Source organism: Pipra filicauda, unplaced genomic scaffold, assembly GCF_003945595.2.
Source record: "Pipra filicauda isolate LSUMZ 115617 unplaced genomic scaffold, ASM394559v2 scaffold1_size10287979_pilon, whole genome shotgun sequence".
Classification (NCBI taxonomy): domain Eukaryota; kingdom Metazoa; phylum Chordata; class Aves; order Passeriformes; family Pipridae; genus Pipra; species Pipra filicauda.
Window position 1 is genome coordinate 6,280,264 of NW_024104310.1, and position 20,704 is coordinate 6,300,967.

General features: G+C 49.4%; 1 protein-coding gene across 2 annotated transcripts in view; it reads right to left on the minus strand.

The window, feature by feature from the left end:
* LOC113994408 (mitogen-activated protein kinase kinase kinase 3-like) overlaps positions 1-17,751 on the minus strand; it is a 78,134-nt gene extending 60,383 nt beyond the window's left edge. For both annotated transcript variants that reach the window (XM_027733417.2, XM_027733416.2), the window contains exon 1: positions 17,659-17,751. The gene's annotated coding sequence lies outside the window, so the exon portion shown is untranslated. The remainder of the gene's footprint in view (positions 1-17,658) is intronic.
* Between the last annotated feature and the right edge of the window lie 2,953 nt (positions 17,752-20,704).

The window sequence follows — 20,704 nt, forward strand, 5'->3', positions numbered from 1 at the left end:
CCTATGTCATTTATCATCCCCAGGCTTCCAGGGAAAGCAGCACCTACTTATTCCTGCCTCAGCACCACTTAACACTTCGGTTTGAAGGTGTAGGGACACACCACTGTAAAAAAAAAATAATAATAAGCCACAGTTGCCCCTGAAATAGGGCTCAGCTGGAAAGCTACTGAAACTAGCATTGCTAAAATTGGGACTTTCCTTGTTTTTTCAAGCAGCAGGGAACATGTTGGGCTCAGAGAGTTTAACAAGCAAGAGTCAAGCGGAAAAAATCTCTCCTTTTTAAGAGTTGACCACATTAACTTTCAGCAAGTTTCCGGGAGTCCTGCCAGAGCGCTGGAGTTTTGTATACTACTGTTAAAAATATTATTGTAAATGTTATTTTCAAAAAAGCTTCAGAGGCCAGGGCTGGGGTAGTGTTAAAAACAACAGCAAAGCAAATGAGATTGTTCTAATGGCGAGAATACAAACGTTATGTGTGCTGATAGCTCAGTCGGCCTGCAGGCTTGGCAAAGAGGGATTCAAATGCAAAGGGAGAGCAGCTGGAATATTACAGGTTTTCACTAATCACCCCAACCTCATCCTGATGGTTTTCTACAGACAATATAGAACATTTGACCTTCTGTTCATAGAACTGCCCTGGAAATTGGATCCAACATTTTGGGGATACACAGTAGAATAGCTACATTTTGGTGCCACTGCTCTCACGGAATTTTCCGGTCGGGTTTTCCAAAGGATGCACCATATGGGAACAGTCAAAAAGCAGACTTTTAAGACTATACATCTATGTAGATGAGGCACTTAAGGACTTGTTTTGGTGGTGGACTTGGCAGTGCTGAGTTAATGATCTTGGTGATCTTACAGGTCTTTTCCAGATTCTGTGATTCCATTGTTAATGGGCATGCAACAGGTGTGTCTCCATGCCAGGTTTGCAGGGGCATCTCCCAAGAGGGCTCAAGGGACAAACTTCATGAGCCAAGATGAGGAGAAAAAAGCCTTTCCTGAGCCTGCACTGATCAGGCTGCTAAGCAAGAAGTGACACACATAGACCAGCACAGCTCGCTGAAGGAGCCAGCCAGTGCCCTGGGAATTACATCCCTTGAAATCCAACGAACAAAATTCTATAAGAATACCCATCAGTCGAGGTTTCTTCTCTCCATTTTTGTGTGCTACACCCCAAAACTGCTTAAGAAACTTTTCCACAACATACGTTGCTGTTAGAAGAGATCTGTGTTTAAGAGCCATGGTGCAGGATTCAGGACACCTTCAGTCAGTGACCCAGCCAGTGCAGCTGTACTCAACAGCTGCCTCTGGAGAAATATCTCCTGAGCCATACTCTTGACTTCAGCACAATGTGTACACAGAATAAGAGCTTTAAAACCTGCCTGACTCCTGCTGTTAACTTCCACTGCAGCCCTCTAAAACAGTCATTGAGATCTTAAATCCTCTCCTTTCCCAAATGACTTTGTAAATTAAATGTTCCAGACAGCATACTCTAGTAAGATATCATGGAATGGTTTCGGTTGGAAAGGACCTTAAAGCACATTACTTTTCAACCCCCTGCCAAGGGCAGGGACACCTTCCACTAGCCCAGGTTGCTCCAAGCCCCGTCCAACCTGGCCTTGGACACTTCCAGGGCTGGGGCAGCCCCAGCTTCTCTGGGCAACCTGTGCCAGGGTCTCACCACCCTCACAGGGAAGAATTTCTTCCTAATATCTAATCTAAATCTCTCTTCCCTCAGTTTAGGGCCATTCCTCCTTGGCCTATCACTCCATGCCCTTGTAACAAGTCAGTCTCCAGCTCTCTTGTAGCCTCTTTAGGTACTGGTATTTTTCTCAGTTAGTTCATTTACTTGCTTTACAGGAATATTCCTTTTACCAAAGCCAGTGAAGTAATCAGTAATTTATACTGGCATATAAGATAGCTTTGATTTTCCATACAGATCTCAAAATTGTGGAAACACATACAAACAAAAAAGCAAATCAGTGATTAGAAAGTACTGTTCTATCAGCAAAGGTCAGACAACACAGTCAGATTTATTTTACATATATCTATCTATATCTATACATATAAAAATATAAATATATGAGACAAGTCAAATCAGGCTCTGAAGTGACAAACTCTGAAGGATCCTCATCTCCTGCAACCCTGTACGTTCATCTCCCCAGATGAAGCTGAACCAGGATTATTTAAGCACACAGTCCTGCCTGTGAGGATGAAGGTCTGTAGCTAGAGGAGCGCACTGCTCTGCATAATTTTCCCTTTTACAGGGCAAAGTCCTGTCCTCAGATAGTTCTCTGTGAACTTATAAATCACAGGGAAACCTTGATGCCAGTTACACCAACAGAAACCCTCTGATTCCAATGAACATTCCCCTCTAAGTGAGCACAGCAAAGGGGAAGGTGCATTTCTACATATAATATAAAAGCCAATGCAGAAGAATGTTGTAATTTCTTCCTCCTGTGGTATTTCATGGCCTTATTTTTGTCTTTCTCCTAAAATGACCGAGGACTTTGTGGGAGGGAAATTGAAACAAAACAGTGTATTTGGAAAAGTGATGCTTCAGGCCATTTTCTTTTATGTTCCTGGGGGGAAAAGAAAAAAAGAAAAAAAAAAACAGGAAGAAGAAGAAGAAGCAGAAACCAAAAAGGAGGAATAGACGGTAAAACCTGCAGATTAAATAAGCCCTCAGAAAAGTATTTGTCTCAGAGTAAAATCTTCACTGGGAAAAGCAACTGGGAGAAAAGCATCTATGCAGCACAGACCTGGTATCAGAAATGAAGAGTCTCCATGAACAAAGCTCTACACCAAAGAGATGCAAAGCACACGTTGTGCAACAGAGAACCTGGCCTGAGAGCCAGAATCTGCAACAGGGACTGGGATGCCCAGTTCTCCATGAGGATAATGGCAGGGGAAAACCATCCCTGTCTCTGTAGCTTTAACCTTATAAGTATCAAATGCATTGCAAACTCTACGGCCAGTCTAACACACTCTAAACAGGAATTTTAACACAAAGTGACCAAGCTTTGGAGTGGGAAGGAGGGAGGTCCATCCCATGCCCTAGGTGGGCATCGGGGCAGAATCAGGGCTTCGAAGCCACTGTGCCATCTTCCACTCTCGCCCACCTTCTCGCTGACCCACTTTTCTCTCACTTGCAACATCCCGCTGGCAACACACAGGGTAACACTTGCTCCTCCTGTGAGTACCTACCAGCCCCTGCGCAGCAGCGCTCACTCTCAGCTGGCTGGGATCGATAGTCCCTCTCACAGCCCTCCCCCTGCACAGCTTCCTCTCTAACGAGCCGCAGCCTCACCCCCGCGGCCTGTCTGGATTTGATTGATCACAACGAGACTTTCCGATCGACTGTGAAGCCAAGGGCTGAGGGCTAATTGACCACTTTCTGCTCTCTCAGCAGCTACCTGCTTATTTTGCTCCTTCCTCGTGGGCGAGAAGCGCAACCTCCACAGCACACGGGGAGAGCAGGACAGGAGGACTGGCCCCCAAGAGCCACTGCAGAATTTGGCAGGTCCTCTCCTTGCTCGTGCCATTTCTGCCATGCAATTCTGGACTGAGCTGAGACCAGAGGGAGAAAGCAGAGCTCAGTGAGTGCTTAGTGGCAAGAGGAGATTAAAAGACATGCTGTGATTTTGGGCAGAAGGACCACGTTTCTGCACAGCTCCAGGACTCTGCTCTCAGTCTCCGTGCTGTCAGTGGGCTGGTGATGGGGTTACAAAATAACATGGGGCAGCTTTCACACAGGCTTTGTTCTCCCTGTCCTCTTGACTTGTAGTAATCACATGAACCCAAGCACATTTTCCCTCATGATAAAAAATGAGCCACCAACAGTGCAGGAACCGGACTGGGCAGCACAGGGCCACACACTCCCCCAGGTCTGCAGAGCACACGTACTGCCCTGAGCTCAAAGTGCTCAGGGCCTGACAGGTCTGCCCTGCCCCCCCTGCCAGCTCTTCCCCATCCAATCCTCACACAGCTGTGGTTCTGCATGCAAGGCCTGCTGCTTGCTCCAGCGCACACAAGGCAGCTTCTTCTGGAGAAGAAATGTGGAGTTGCTCAAGCTGTGCCCCCCACAGCCATCACCTAAAAGTGACCAGCTCCCCTGGTACAAGGCAGAAGGTCATGGCTGCTGTATGGACTCTACTTCATCCTCCAAGCCTGGTGGAGGGAAGAAAAGATGATGACACTGAGGAAAAGGCAGATCTTGCCCCTAAACCCAGCTGAGGGCCTTGCAGAACTCGAGACTGAGAGCATGACAGCTCACCAAGGCAAAGAGCAGTCTGCAAGTGAGGCAGTGTGGTGAGTAATTTCCTCTGCTATGGTGTCCAGTCTGGTGTGGTGCAACGGAAAACCACAGGCAGCAGAAAGCTGTGGGCCTTTTGTCCATGTTGGAGAAAGTCTGACCTGAAGACTTTCAGAAGAGAGAAGCCCATCACCCTTGTGGCTGTGGACTGACCCTGCACCATGAAGGCAGCAGCACAACACCTCTGAACTGGCAGAGCAGCTGCTCAGCTGCTCCGAAATCAGGTCACTTATTAGGCACAGTGGGGAAACAGTCAACTAGGTTTAGAAGAAAGCTCTGGAGAAATACAGTTCAACTCAATATTGATTCCCACGGCTCCGTTACAGACAGACAGAATTAATTTCCAGGATGGAAAGAAACATATGCCTGCATATCAAAACAAAATACAGAAGCCTTTCCAGTTCCCCGGCTGCATTTCAATGGAAACCAGAAGGCTGTCACGATGGAAAGATTTCAGTTTTCTAATTAATCCTCCCTGCTGAGAGTTTAATGCCGCTAATTGATGAGGAGAGGCGGTGTCCAGACAGCACTTGCAATTCCTTTTTACATCTTTAGACCAAATTTTCTCTAAATTAAATAATAATAAGGCAGATTTGCTCCCTGCATGCACTGTGCTCTGCTCCAACTCCCTCCTCCCTAGAAGATGTCTGGTTGAGGGAAGGGAGGCGAAGCCCATGTCAGAGCTCTTTACAAGTGTTGGAAGTTTTCCTGGAAAACATCATCTCTGATACTGTCACTTCCACAGAAGATGCCAAGAGAAAGACCATTGGTGCCAGGGACACTGCCTGTACCGTGAAACACCCAGCCCCTACCCTCCTTGGATATGGGAAAGAGCTTCTCCCGGTTCAACAGAGCCATCACTCAGCCAAGAGATGTCCCATAACACCTCCAGAAAACCACACAAAATGTACTGCAGTGTCAGGAAATGGATCATCAGGCCCCACAGCAGAGCCCCAGGGGCCCAACAAGGTGCCAGCACCAGCAAGAAGATTTTGCTGGTGCAGAGCAGCCTTGGTTGCTCACCTGCATGACAGAATGGTTCTGGTCTTTAATCCTAAATACTGATCTCACACGACCAGGAGACACCTTTGGAGACAGTGAAGTGATCCTAAGTGCAAAAGCCAACACAGTCTCAATATGAGAAGGCAGTTCAGCACATTCCTGGATAGGAAATGTGCTGTGTTGAGCACATGCTCTAGTTCTTCCCTGAATTAGCTAAGGACAGAATTTGTCCCTTTACCCTCAACATTCAGTGATTTCAATCCAGGAGGTGATAAGTGCTCTGAGCTGCAAATCAAGTTGGGAAATGCGAAATAAAAAACAATCCATGTGCACGAGAGGCTGTACTATGGTTACCAAGCAGCAATAAACGAAGCAATGTTGATGGTCCCCAAGCTCTGGCCTGAAACTCCAGCCCTGCTCTGTTTGTCATGGCAATAGCATTTCCACCTGCACCTTTCTGACACGTCCTCTGGGAGCCTTCACACACCACTGTCATAGATCATGGCCAAGGGAGCCCGGAGCCAGCTGTGCAGATGTGCAGCTGGCTGACCTCTCCTTACCAAAAAGGCTTCTATTATTTTTTTTCCCCCCTATTATTAGTTTTCAAGCCACCTACTCCATCATAAATATAAAGTAAAATTAGCCTATTCCTAGAACGCTAAAAAAAGACGAGCTGATGCCTGCACAAACTGAATCCCAGCAAGTCAACGGGAAGGCTCCAAGCACACCAGGAATGTCGAGTCCAGACCTTTTGGCCCCTTTCCTACAAAATCCCACTGCTGCAAGCAACCTGTGCACGTGCAGGTCGAGTCACGGGCGTGCAGTCCCTCACCTGCATAACCTGCCTGCTGCTCCTCCACAGAACCCTGAGAAAACTACCCCTGTCTGCCCAACAGCCTGTTAATAAATATGCACCAGGGAGAAAAGCTGCACGCCAGCAGGGAGGTGGACCAGATGATCTAATAGGACCTTTTCCATCTCTTAACTTTTATGCTTAGTCACAGGACAAATATCTCCCACGTTGTGAAGGAACACGCTGGCTTTGCTTGCCCGTGCTTGTGATGGGAGAGTGTTGCCCCCTGAAGACATTTCGTTTTCCAGCTGTTCACAGAATGGTTGGCATTGAAAGGGACCTCAGGAGATCTTCTAGTCCAATCCCCCTGCTAAAGGAGGTTCATCTAGAGCAGGTTGCACAGGATCATGTCCAGGCAAGTTTTGAATAACTCCAGAGAGAGCTAACAGGACTTACCCAGCAGAGTTAAACAAGAGGACTTGCATTTGCCTGGTTTTCGGCCTCAGTGAGCTCCAAGGCACCCAAGCAAGTCCCCGAATTCCTGTCCCAGCAGCCACAAGCAGTACAGGAACCCCATTTCTGTATTATGAGAGTATTTGTGCTTCTCTGAGAGCTCAAGCCTGACCCTGTCCAAGGTGGAAAGGCACTTCATTTACTTTTGCAGGAAGCAGGTTGGCAAGAGAACAGACAGCAAACACCTCCTCCATCAACCTTCTAAGTCAAGCCTCCTGTGACAGACTGTCAGAAAACAGCTCAAAAAACCCCCAACCACCCCAGAAAGGGAAATGAAAGGAACCAAAGGATCTGGGGAGAATAGACTCCCGTGCAGCTTAGGTATTTATGTTTACATGGAAATTTGCATTGGCACTGACTCATACCATAGCAGCAGCAAGGCCATCTTCTGTTTTTAAAAATGCCTGAGAACTGCAAGGCTTCCACAAGAGACCATCCCCACATATAACCTAAAGAGAAACTGAAAGCCCCAAGATTACGAGTCTGCAAACTTCACCAAGTAAGGAAAAAATATTTCACCACACAAATCCTAAAAAAAGACCCCACACTATGAAAAAGAAAACCCAAAAACCAAACAAAAAGCCACACAATCTAAATATCTCTTGCATCAAAGGATGGAAAAAGCAATGCTGAAAAGGGAGTTGGGGGTAGAAGATTTTACTTCATTTTCTAGTTCAGCTGCTGGACACAGGATGACAGCACTGCCAAGTCTCACAAGTTTCAGTGTTTTTCATAAGAACCTGGTTCCTGGAGTCACATGATTACATCAGAATCCACACTTCCCTTATTTTTTTCTTAAAAAGAAGTACTTGTAGATGTCAAAAGTTGAAGAAACATAAGTATGAAGCCTGAAATGCTCAAACCAGAAGAAATGGAAACATCTATTTTAAGAGAAATAAATCACTATTTTTGGAAGAAAGAATGTGATCTAGGATTCTTTTTCCCTGATACTATACACTGGAACCTTAGACTTGACAGGGAATTACTTGATTTTGAGAGCTGGAGGGTTGTTTCAACACCTCCATCTGTAAGTTACCAATGAGAAAATACAGCTTTCATAGCAACACCTGCCTAAAAATTAGGCAGCCCCTTTGATGGCGTGATGCTGGCCTCCCTAGTAAAAGAGCATTATGTATTGGGGGACAATATCAAGGCATAGCAGTTAAAAAAAAATAATAATAGAGCAGAACAGCTTTTCAAATTTTGCCTGCACTTTTTTCATCCAGCATGAAGCAGGGTAAAGCCATGGAAGTCAGCTGTGCCAGCTCATCTGCTGGCACCCCCTGCTCACCAAAACTACCAGATCTGCAGTTGCTGGTGGATCTTGCCCAGCAGAAATAGCTTATGGTAAAAATTAGTCTATGAATAAGGACTTGAGCTTCTGAAGAGGCCTGTGTTGGCTCTCACACAGCTCATCCCGTGCTGTTGCTGAGCTCTGGGGCACCATGTAGTGACACCACAACACTACAGGCACCTGAGCTGCAGCTACCTACCATTTAAAGGAATAATAAACTTTGGCCCCATGTTCAAACACTCACAAGCACCACAAAGAGGAGGAGACTTCAGGTCACATTTATTTCCCATGTTTACGTGGAACAAAACTATTAAGATCTACAAGACTTGGATCTGGGGTGTGCTATGCTCTGCATTGAACACACTATATCCATGGAAAAAGAGGGTAAACACTACACTTGTGATTAAACCAGAGGTCTTAGCCCATTCTGCCCGAAGATAACTAACAAAGATGCAGAGGAATTTAGAGGAGGAGAAGAACACGAAGGGCCCGAGAAGCTGTGGTGCACACAGCAGCTTCTGGCTCAGGGTACTTGCACAGGCAGCAGCCCCAGAGCCAAGCCCAGAGGGTAGCATCCATCACCCTTGTCTGGAGCTCAACTGAGCCATTCCTCGAGCTCCAAGGATTTGCCTTTCATCAGTTTTCCATCAGAGACAGCAGCAAGTCCCTGCTCCCGCTCGCAGGGCGCACACGGGGGCAGAGAAAGGAAACCTCGCTGCTCCCGCTGGCAAACGTCTGTGGGTTTCTGCATTATCTCATCTCTGAGATTACAAGGAAGTGAGCACAAACCTGTTCAGTCACATTGTTCCCGCTCACTCCTGGCCAAGGGCCGGGCCATTACGCTGCTGTGTTCCTGCTGTTCCCAGGACGGATCTGCTGCTCCTCTGCAGCCCTCGGGTAGTTCCAACCCCTTCCCGCAGCACACAGGACACGCTCCTGCCTGCCCTGGTTGCAGAAACCACAGCCGAGCACCAGCAGAGATCATGCACAGCATTAGAGGTCAGCCCACAGCTATCAAGTTGCTGACCTCAGCTACCACCGCTGCACACAGTGTGTAACACACCTACCCCTCGCTCCTCCCGCCACCTGCAAGGGATGGGCACATCAAACCCACCGCTCCACAAACCTCCCGACCCAAACAACTCCCTTCTGCCTACCCAGGATTTGCCCTCCCTTCTCTCTGTCTGCTCTCAGGTGCCTGCAAAGTGTGGCTGGACTTGGGGAAAATACCACGGGGGCTGCTGCAACCTGGCTGCAGAGGTGGCAAAACACCTGGGGACCTCCTGCCCTCTCGAGCTGTCACAGGTGCCCTGATTCTCCTCTGGTTAATGCTAATCTTGCTGCATTTGGTTCTCAGGGATGTGAGTGCTGCTGCCTTTGGACTGCACAGAAGAAAAACCCCAGAAAGTGAATCAAGGGCCTACAAATAAATAAATATTTAAAAAAAAATAAATAAATCAGATTAACCAAACACTAAAACACCCCTTGCTAAGACTCTGCCTGGATGCATCACTGTAGAATCACAGTCCCCTTTTTGAGCAAATATGATCAACAACAACAACAACAAAAAATGCAATAATGGGTTTGTTTGCACAATTTTATCTGCACCTTTATTTCCCCAAAAGGATTTGCTTTAAAAGAAAAATACCACCCATAATGTTTCTATCCTTGTTTATTTCAGAGGAGAAACACAGCTCTGTAATGCTATTGGTACCTTTCCCCTTCTTGCAGCAAACCACAACTAAATGAGACATGCTAAGAAAACTAAACAGACATGGAAGTTACAGGTCCTTTTTTTTCACCCCCTTTTTTAAATGAAGTAAGTATATTCTTAGCCGAGTTCTAAAAACCAGATCACACATACAAAGAAACGAGTTTGGAAATCCCCCTCCCTCCACCCCCACTGCTATTTGCTAAGGAAACCAGATGCCCAAACCCAGCCAAAAAATGATCTCAGCCATTCTTAAGAGAGCCTACAGTGCATTTTCATGAGTCATGGAAAGCAACAACTCGTTGCTTTGGTAATGCAAGGTAAGCAACTGGTCGCCCATCCCCAACCAGACTTGCAGCAGTAAGTCAAAGAGCAGGCCGTGCCTTGACAGATTACGTCAGACACAGCCCCAAAATAGAGCCCCACGGCAGGAGGTTTTGTAGGAAATGCCATAAAGCATGTCCTATGAAAGCATTCAGTGGCCAGGATCCCCCATGGTCTTGATCCAGGGGTGTTTATCAGTGCTCCACTTCCCAGCCCGTGCTCTCAGAGCAGGCAGAGATGCTACAGGCAGCAAATGGAGAGGGAAGTGACAGACAGGGGCAGGGACTAGCAAGAAAGCAAGTGCCTCATCCATGCTTTTCCCACAGACCAGGGCAGATAGGAAACCTTCTGCCCACCAGCCCCAAAAACAACATTGGGGCAAGAATTGCAGGATGCTTCATCTACCAGGCCCTTTCCAACCATTCCAGCAAACACATGGGACTTGATGCTTACATGGACACAGGTGAATGACAGATGTACCTAAGCTTTCAAAAGGCCCTGACCAAACTGCTTGCTTTGTAAAAATATGTATTATATAGATCATTTCCCCACCATCTTCTTTGGGTGAAGGAGACTCCTGCAATGGCACCACTCAAAGCCCTTGGTGATGCTCCTCAACATGGCCATGAAGATGGTTGTGTTCCGTGATGCTGCCTAGAGCCCTTCAATCACAGCTGTCCAAGGGTTTGGAAATCCAGCCCAAGACAGGTCAGAGAGGTGAGAGATCCTTTCCAACACATCCCATGTTCTTCCACAAATACCTCCCACCATCATCACCTCTGGTGACTCCCACAGCAAGACACACAGTCGTTGCTGCATGAGAAGCTCCCACGAGGTGAGGCACCAAAACTGCACCTCTCTGGCAATGCAGAGAGGTACAAAAGACAAATCAGTTTCCCAAGTAATTATGAACCAGGTAATGGAAGTCTTGTTCCATCTCAACCAAGTCCCCAACAGCTCTGGGTCTCCGTGACAGTCCAGGATGAAAGTGCAGTGTGCCAGACCACCTCCCTGGGACACCCCAGCTGTCCTCCTGAAAGGGAAGTTCTCCAGCACAGGATTTCCCAGACAAAGACCAAGACTGGAACCAGCTCATCCCCAGCTTCATCTGTCTTCATCCAGAGATGAAAGCAGTTACAATCTTCAGCACAGTTACAATCTTCTTTTTGTGTTGGGTCCAAAAGCCAGTTGTGAAAACACACATCCTCACCCCTTAGAGCCCCATCCCAACACTGACCAGGTACACACCATATATTAGTCACTCCTGTAATGCTGTAGGTGAATTTGAGAAGTATTGCAATGATTAAACAAACATTTTCTCTCTTTTTCTTGAGTCATCAGCCAGGTAACACAGTGACACACATCATGCACATCTTTAACATCACAGCACCTTGGGAAGAGCACCATGGAGAGCCTCAGAAAGCACTCCCAACCCAAACAAAAATAGGTAAGACCGGTCATGGGTCCCCAAATCCTCCATTTGAGCCAAGCAAGATGATGCCAAGCCAGTCTTCAGACACAGACAGGCAGTAAGAGCAGCAAAACTACACCTTTCCCTAACCCTTTCTCTCTGGCACAGCACAGCTCAGTTACAGCTCAACAACATTCAGAGCTGGACCTTGACCCTTTCAATAAAACCAGTAATGCAATAAGCTCAGCACAGCTCAATAGTTTCTGTTTATCTCTTTTACTTTCTACCAGCACCATCCAAAGAGAAATAACCGAAATATCTTGCATATTTCTCTAATGACTCTTGCTACTCAGCACCAGCACTGGGGGGACTAAGACCAAGGACCAGCAAATGCATTCCACTGGTTTATTAACCCTGGTTTCCCAAAAACTACTGTCCAAGAAGGAAGCCAGCAGGATTGCAGCACAGGGATCAGTGCCTGTAGTTCTGTGCTGAAAGGCAAACAGAAGGCATCAAGGCTACAGTGTGAGCATCTTACATAAGCAAGGAAAGTTTTCCAGAAGTTTGGCCCAGCCTGAGATCTTTACTGAAGGATGCTTCATCCAGCAAAACAAGCCCTGCTCCACAGCTCCACACTACATCAATGCACTGATCAATCTCAACAGAAGGAAGCCCAAATCTCTGATATCTGATTTTCAGGTACAGGATATTCATCATTTACACAAACCACTCTGCCCCACAGTCCAGTCCACAGACCTCTGTCCAGCCACTCACTCCCACAGAGTTATCACCCTGCTAGAGATAAGACTATTATGAGCCCCTATCGGCATCACCCAGCTACAGATAACACTATTATCAGATGCCCTTTGCAATGACCCAGCATACAAAAAAGGGACAGTTCCCTCCAGGTAGTGACTGATCAAGGAAAAGGTGAGAGGCTGAAAGGAAGAGGGTATTTAAAAGAGGGTTTCTTTTCATGCACACTCACCTCTCCTTCAGTTCACCTTCACCACCAGTAATAACAGGCCTCACTTTATTACACTTGTCCCCCAAGCCATTTCACCTGAACAAACCTTCTTTATCAAAGCACTGCCTCATGTAGGAGATGTCCCAACCCTTAAATCTCTATCAGAGGCAAGATATCCCTGTTATCAAGAGCTGGTGAGAGCCAGACGTGCCCATTAATTACCCTGTATCCACCATCCTTCTGCAGGGTCCTCATGCCTCGAGATAGAGCATCCCTGTTGCACCTTGCAGAGCAAAAGGTGCAGACAGTCCACTGGGAACAGATTAAGCATCTGCTTAACTCTTTGAGGTTCTTATTTATGGAGAGCACTGCACTATTTCCAGTTCACAACTGGACTATGACAATCTGACTTCTGCTCAAGGACAATAAACCCAAAGAGGTTGCAGCTCATAAGCACTGAGCAAATCCAAGTAACCCACCATCCTCATCATGATGGGCTTCCATGTACATTCATAGAGTAGTTCAATTGAAAGGGATCTACAACAATCATCTAGTCCAGCTGCCTGACCAGACCACGGGACTGAAGGGCAAGGACAACCTCAAAAGACAGACTTCAACAGATACACCAAAGCAGCAGCATCTTCCTCAGAACCTCTGCACCGAGAGCAGCAGCAGCAGAACTTGTAGCACAAGACAGGGTTCACTTTTACACACAGTGTTTGGCCTAACCACTGTCACGTGCAAAGTTTTCAATATTCCCTTGGGGATTTAGGGGCACTTGGAAGCCGCTGTGCAAGAAACACTTGCACATGGACAAGACAAACACAACCACTGCAGGACAGTCCTGGTAGTACAGGAGAACTCAAAAGCATTGCAGGGGCCACAGGCACCTTTCAGTACCCACGGATTTAAGACATTCCTACATCCCTTGCAAAGGCTTCTTATCTCACAAATTATTCTTCCCAAAGCAATTGTACAAAGTCTTTTCTCCCTCTGAATCACCCAGCTATCAAATCAGATGAGTTTTTGTTACTTCAGCACACAAGCTGCTGCTCACAGTAGGTTTGCAGAGCGCCTCTGATCCACCCACCGAGGGCTATTTTTTCAAGCAATTTGGTGTTTAATCACTACCTGAGCACTTGAGCCATCCTCCCACCCCCACCAAGGACCTGCCCCTCACACATGTTGTTTACACAGTGGCCCATGCAGTAGTTGGCCAGCTCCTTCCAGGATCTGTCCCGGGCTGCTGGGCACGGCACACACTGCCAACAGGACTTTGTCCCATGGAGCTTCCACAGTGAGCCAGGGTTTGGCTCAGCTCCACCCTGGTTCATTGCTGTTACAGCTTGTTCTCCCTGGGCTGCCCCAAATCATCTTGGGAGAGTGGGGAGTATAAAATCAGGGAAGATTTCACAGAAATGACAATTAGTTCTGCATAACATGGTGGCCAGCCTGGGTTTTAACTCAGGAGAGCAGGACAGGCTCCAGCCTACCACAGATTCTCATTAAATTCTGAGCCCCTTGGTCTCCACTAACATTTGTATTAGGATCCTCCAAGACACAAAAAAAGTGTTTGGGGAACGCACTTGGGAGCAGAATCCTCTTTTTCAGAGGGTACAGATATATCTTCCACCTTTGACTCCTAAAAGCCTCAGAAAGTCCAGGTCGAACCCTCTGGGTTCCCTTCACAGACGTCCCAAGTGCCCTGGGAACAGAAGCTGGCCCTGGGAGCAGGCACAGCGATGACATTCAACAGTGCCCCCACCCCAGTCACTGAGATGGGGACGTAGGGCAAAGAGCTGCAAGGGTCCCCACCAAGGACCATGCTAATGCTGCATCTTCCACCATCGTGGCCTTCCTGGCCCAAACCCTGTGGCTCCAGGGGAAGCTCCTGGAGCAACAGCCCAAGCACTGAAACAAAGCAGAGAGCCACATACTCCCAGTGTGCAGCCCCAAAACTCTTCTCTAGCCCCACTACAGCATTCTTCTCTTGCTCTTAGAGCCCATGCAACAGATCTTCTGCCAGGAGTAGCTCCCAAGGGGCTTTGAAGAGGAAGACATCAATTTTTAAGGGAGATCTTTGCTTTTAATTTCTTGTGTCCATTAACTGGGACAGACTAATTGAATCTTAGAATCATTAAGGTTGAAAAAGATCATCATGTCCAACCATTAACTCAGCACTGCCAAGTCCACCACTAAACCATGTCCCCCATCTGCATGCTTTCTGAACACCTCCAGGGATGGTGATTCCACCACTTCCCTGGGCAGCCTGTTCCAATGCAGGACCACCCTTTGAGTTGGATACCAGTGGCATTTCAGTGACTAACGGGAAGATTACTCGGCCAGACCAGATCAGGACTGCAGGGATAGACAGAAAACAAACAAAAATGCCCACATATCCATGCTCACATACACCTTCACAGACAGAAAACCACTTGTCTTGTCCATTTGATGCTCACCACAGCACTGACCACATCAGATGAAGGCTCATGCCATGCGGGATATGGGGGTAAGCCCACGGAGACAGCGTGTTTCAGGCACAACTGAGATGACATTCACCACCTCTGCACCTCACACTTCACTCAGCAAAGGCAGAAAAGGTGCCAGAAAGAAATGCTGAACTGACCTGGCCTGCAGGGCTGCATACGGGGATGGGGAACTGCTCCCCGAAGGGACTCACCAAAACCACTTGGTCACCCATTTCCCCTTGTGGAGTTTAAACAGGAAAATAAATGGGGTCTGGGGGTGAACCTGCCCAGCTCAGGATCAGTGGGCCATTTATAGCCCCCTTTTTCTAAAAAGTGATGACAAAAAAAAAAAAAGTTGAATTCCATATTCCACCACTTATGGCTCCGCACTGCATTTTCCATCTCCCTGGTGCACAGCTGACATTCTGCACATTTCTGTGCACACTGTGCTTGGCCTGTGCCCTGAGCAGAGAAGGGAGTGGAAGTGACTGAGCCCAGCAGCCTCCTGCTACCATCAGGCATCAGGGAGCACCAGTCCCATCACCTGCAGCTCCTCGCTGGGGGAGCCGGGCTGCAAAGGGCTTGGCCACCTCCCATGAAAGGCTGGCACATGGGATATGTGTCCCTTTCCTGTGCTGAGTCTCAGGATCTAAAGAGTCCAGAGATTTGTAGAGAGAGAAATTGCCTTTCCTTAAGCCAGATGAACTGCACAGGCTGAACTGTAGTTGAATATCTCTTTTTTTCCCCTGTTCTTCCAGATGATGCCCTCCATCAGGAGAGCCAAGGTGCACTCAGGGTAATCACTCCCTGTTTTCTTCTACGTGTAGAGAGGCTTGTACACTCCAAAGACAGCCTGTGCTACCTGAGCAGTCTAATAAAAGATATCCCTTCTAACAGCAAACCCTGACTCACTTCCCTCCAGCCTCGACCAGCAGGTCTACAACAGCAGGGCCAGATCCACCAGAACAGAAGATCCTGCCAGCTCTCACACTCGTTCCCACGTCCATCTGGGGAGAGCAGGGCTGGAAGCACATCCCTTTCCATGCTGCAGCAACACACTCCGTCCCACGGCTCTGCCAGGGAGCCAGACACACCGTGTGATCCTCGCCGGCATCTTCCCAGTGGGAACATTCAGAAAGCATCAAGTCCAAGCTGCAGGCTGAAATCCCGAAGCATCATAAAGCAACAGGAACATTTCAGGAGGGATGGAGCCGCTCCTCTGGCTGCTGCAGTCGCTGGCTCTTCACGCCAGAGTCGCTTCGTCTGGATGAAAATCCAGACTACATCTCTCTGCATGAGCACACTTCCCTCATAGGCTCTAACAGCCTCCAAAAAAAGAAATGCATCACCCATCAGCACACATTGACAGGGCAGAGCTGTGGGTTCCTGATGGAGATTAAGAACCCATGGAAAAAACTGCAGCACCAAAATTCGTTCACAGAAGGGAGGTATAAAAGATCCTTTAAATCCACATCCCACCAGGCTGGCAGCCCATCCAGCCTCACGTCCTGCCTCCAACAGAGGAGCTTTTACAAGCTGCAAAACCTTCCCAGGGCAAAGCCTGTGCCCAGGCATGGAGGTCTGCTCTGATCTGCAGGAGCCCTGAGAAACCTTGAACCTCCATTCATAACTGATGTCAAATTAGGGGTTCTGCAAACTGGACCATCTGACACAGGTATCACAACACACAGGTAGCCACAGGCAAGCCCCCAAATGCAACTATCTCATGCACACCTGAGGAACTGCTTCCAAGAGCTGCACTCTGCACAAATCCTGCACGGAGCTACATCAAACTGCACGTACCAGACTGGAAATAAATTCATAAGGTGGCATAGAAAGAAATTCCCCCCAGCCACTCACCCTCACCAAAGAAGTGAAAGAGCTTGACCCTGGAAATCCCTGGGATCACTTAAATCCTGCACAAATCCCAAGTCTCCAAATCCCAAGTGAGCCCTGTGTTTTTGGTCCACGCACCAGCAACACATGCAGACTCTGCATCTAACCGGGATCAGGTCTGCTTCCAAAAACCACTGGATTACAAGACAGGAATTAAAGAGGAGGATAAAAACAGCAGCCGAGGGGGAAGCCGATCTCCAAACTGAGCAAATCCTCCCAGAGCATCCTCCTGACTCGTGGTACCGCTCCCCACGACAGCCGCTGGCTGAGTCCAGGTGGAAATCCAGCTTTCCAGCTCCGCCGGCCACTCGCCCCAAGCGGGGTTTCCCTCGCCTACAGGGGTCCGTGCCCGCCGCAGAGCCTTCCTCCCCACGCTCATCCCATCCTCACCGCTCCGGGCAGACGGTGCGGGGAGAGCTTTGCTGGACAGTGAGGGCTCTCCGGGAACCCCCGCGCCTCCCTGGTGTGGTCGAGACGCTCCCCAAGGAAGCGAGACCCAAGTGATCGCCGCCAGAAACTGCTGGCTCCAGAGGTAAACGCATCCCGGGAACGGATATCGGGGTCTAATCCCGGCGCTCGCTGTCAGCAGCTGCAGCTGGGACAGGCTTCCAGGAAACAACCTGGGAAAACCAGTGACCCGAGCGCACCAGCACAAGGCGGGGGGTTGCGGGGAGCTCCGGGGAAGGTCAATCCCTTAATCCTTCCATCCGCACCCACGGACACGGCTCCCGGCGCCCTCCTCTTGGAGAGCCACTCCATCCCCTGCGAGCCCCAAACCCAGCCGGAGGGACAACCCTCCACTTGCGAGACTAGAAAGGAAGGAAGAAAAAGCCACGGAAGCCAGTCCCGGCTGCAAAAACTCTCGGCCACCGCTGCAGACAGCATAAAATAATTAAAAACCGAAACTCTCCGGGCAGGCGGGCGCGGGGACCCGGCGGGAAGGGGGGGCTGCGGGCGGACTCACCGGTGCGGCGGCGGGGTCACTGTGCCATGCCCGCACACCCGGGGCTTGTCACCGCCGTGGGTCCCGGCGCCTGGCTCGGCTGGGAACAGCTCAGCTGGGCTCTGCTCCGCTCGGCTGGAGCCGGGCTGGGGCGGCGCACAAAAGCGGGAGGAAGCGGTGACGCGCGGGGCGGCCGCGGCCAATGGGACGGGGATGGGCACGGGGGGCGGACCGAGCGGGGCCACCGGGGGGGACGGGCAGGGCCCCGGCGCTGGGGGGCGACACCGGGGCGGGGGTGGAGCGGGGCGGCTCCGACCCCCGGGGCAGTTCCGAGCCCCCGGGGCAGCTGCAACCCCCGTGCGGGATGATGCCCTGCCCCGCAGGGCATCCCCTGGGCTTCCTTTGGCCCCGCAGGTCGCAATCCGCCGCGATGAGACTCATGGGGCAGCTCCGACCCCCGGGGCAGTTCCGATCCCCCGGGGCAGCGCCAACCCCCGGGCGGACTCGCATCCCGGATGATGCCCTGTCCCGCAGCCCTGCTCGGTCCCGTGGGGCTTCCCTGGGCCCCCACAGGTCGTATCAGCCACGGTGAGACTCGTGGGGCAGTTTCGACCCCCGGGGCAGTTCCGACCCCCCGGGTGACGCCCCCTCCTGCAGCCCTGATTGGTCCCGGTGGGGCTTCCCTCTTGGCCCTGCAGGTCGGATAAGCCCCCACTCCCACCCCGTGAGACACCGTGGGATCCCCCCCCAGGGTTTGCTTTCAAGAAGGATGGAATGTGGCCTCTGCACTCCAGCTGGGGGTCTCTGGGACCTCCTGAAAGCTCCTGAAAAGAGCGAGCTGTCCCATGTAGGGCTAACTTGAAAAAGCAGGAGATGATGAGAAACAGCACTGAAAGCCCCAGATTCTGGAATGGGGCTTCATCAGCTGGAGTGTTGGTGAAGCTGGTGAAGCCACTTGCTGCAGCAGTGTGGCTTTCTGCAGGGCCCAGCTTTCTCCATGTGGCCAGGATATGAAAGAATTGCTCTCTGATAACTTGGTTTGGTTTTGTCTCTTTTGGGGGAATTGAAGCAAAATCAAGCCACAGTGAAGACCAAAGGGCAGAGGCTTTTGACTGTTCCCATGTCACAGCTTGGTCTTCAGAACAGCTCAGGGATCCTTGGGCAGCTCCCTGGGGAAGCAGAGAAGCCTCTGGGCTGCTCCAATTTACACCCACCTGTCCCAAGCCTCTGTTGTGTGTCCAAGTCCCTTTGGGCTCAACTTCCCATACGGGGAGAGCCAACAGTGGCATAAAAGCAAAAATCACCCCTAAATAAGGGCCAAAAAAGCCTGAAAAACAGATGGAAGTGGGAGCTGAGTTATGTACCAGATATCCCTCAGACTGGTGGGAAAGAGGGAAAATTCATGCAGACAATGGAAAAAGTAAGTAAGAATATTTCTCTGATTATTTCCTTGTTTCCCCATTTAGTAAATGAGGAAGAGGAACAAAGTCAATTCAAGATTTTGGTGGGGGAGAGAAAAAAATGGGCTGGATCCTAAAACCAGCCCCATTCCACTCAAGTTTTTAAGGAGTTGCTGCTGCAAGAAAGTTTGAGCCATTGCCTATAAAGGCAATAGAAACCCCAACCAGGGACCCCTCCTGAGAGATTCAGATCTCACATCCTCGTATACAATCGCGTGACCTATTAATAAAATCCATAGAAACGGATTCTGTATATACCAAATAACTGCAGATGGCTCCAGCCCAAACCGCTCCGGGTTCCCTCACTCCATAAATGATTTTACTAGGGCCAGTCGTGATCTTGATGTAATTGAATAGGTTTCACTCTTTTCTCTCTCCCTCCCCCTCCCCAGAATATTTGTGCAGCTTACGGAGAGACATCCAGGGGGACTGAGCTGGTTGCTGGAAGGAACCTCTGACTCCAGCTTGCCTCATCCATTTGGGAAGCGGCGTAAGTCTAGCCTAAGCCACCTGGCTTTGGGAAGGAGGTTGCTTTTCTCTGCACCTTCCCCCTAACTCTTAACAGCTTTTAATAAAATTCTGGTAACTTGGCACATTTGAAATGTTGGCTGCTGCCCATCGGGTATGTATGTAATGAATTCCTGTGCTGCAGATGCCTTTCTGAAATAAATTACATGTGTTTACCTTGGGAACCAGGCACAGGACCCCAGGACTTCAGGTTCAAGTACTATAAGGCACTAAGTGACAAGCAGCTCCTTTAAAACCACCTGGTTTTAATGGGAGTTGGTCAGGCACACACCAATTACTCTGAAAGCTGTAATTCTTCCAAGCAGCTCCTCTTTTCTGAGCGTGTTGGGTGCTCCAGGTATCCCACTACGGGGATTTCAGTTCCAGGGTGTTCCTGAACAATATAAGGATCATCACGTTGTGTAAAGGCTCTTTCCACTGATGTCAACAGCTCCCTGCCGGTGGGCGTGCTGAGGATCTGCCCCCGGATTCTGCCTACTCGAGTTGCTCTTAAAAACATTCACAAAGCCTGGAAGAAGGATGGACAGAGGTGTGTGGCTCTGCGCGTAGTTTCAGGTGTTCTCCTGCCAATGCTGGCTGACAGCCTTTGGCACGTGTCTGGAGAGAAGTGAACACCTGCTCGAGGGTGCACAGTGCAGAGCAGTGGTAACCCAGCGTGTTGCAGGCAGTGCTTGTAGTGGCTCTGTGCGGTGAAATAAAATAGACGTGGGCTGTCCTCTGTCCCTGAGGACAACAGGTGGGGCACACCTCGTACCCACAGAGCCAAACCCCCCCTTCTTTTCCAAAACAGTGTCCAAACTGCCAGTAGGAGCCATTCTTTGCTGCATGCTGTCCTGTGCTGTGCTGGTGCACGTGCCAGGCGGCGAGACGCAAACCGGGTCACACAGAAGACCCACAGATGTGGGCTCTGATTCTTCTTAGTTGACTGGTGTAAATGTTGGGTGGATATGAAGGCTTATATCATCCTGATAGTATCTTCAGTGAAAAGTCTGATGGCACAATAGTGAGCTATAAGAAAAGCTGATGGTTCATCCACAGACCAAGAACTTTGCAAATCACAGCCCCAGGCTGTTCTATTT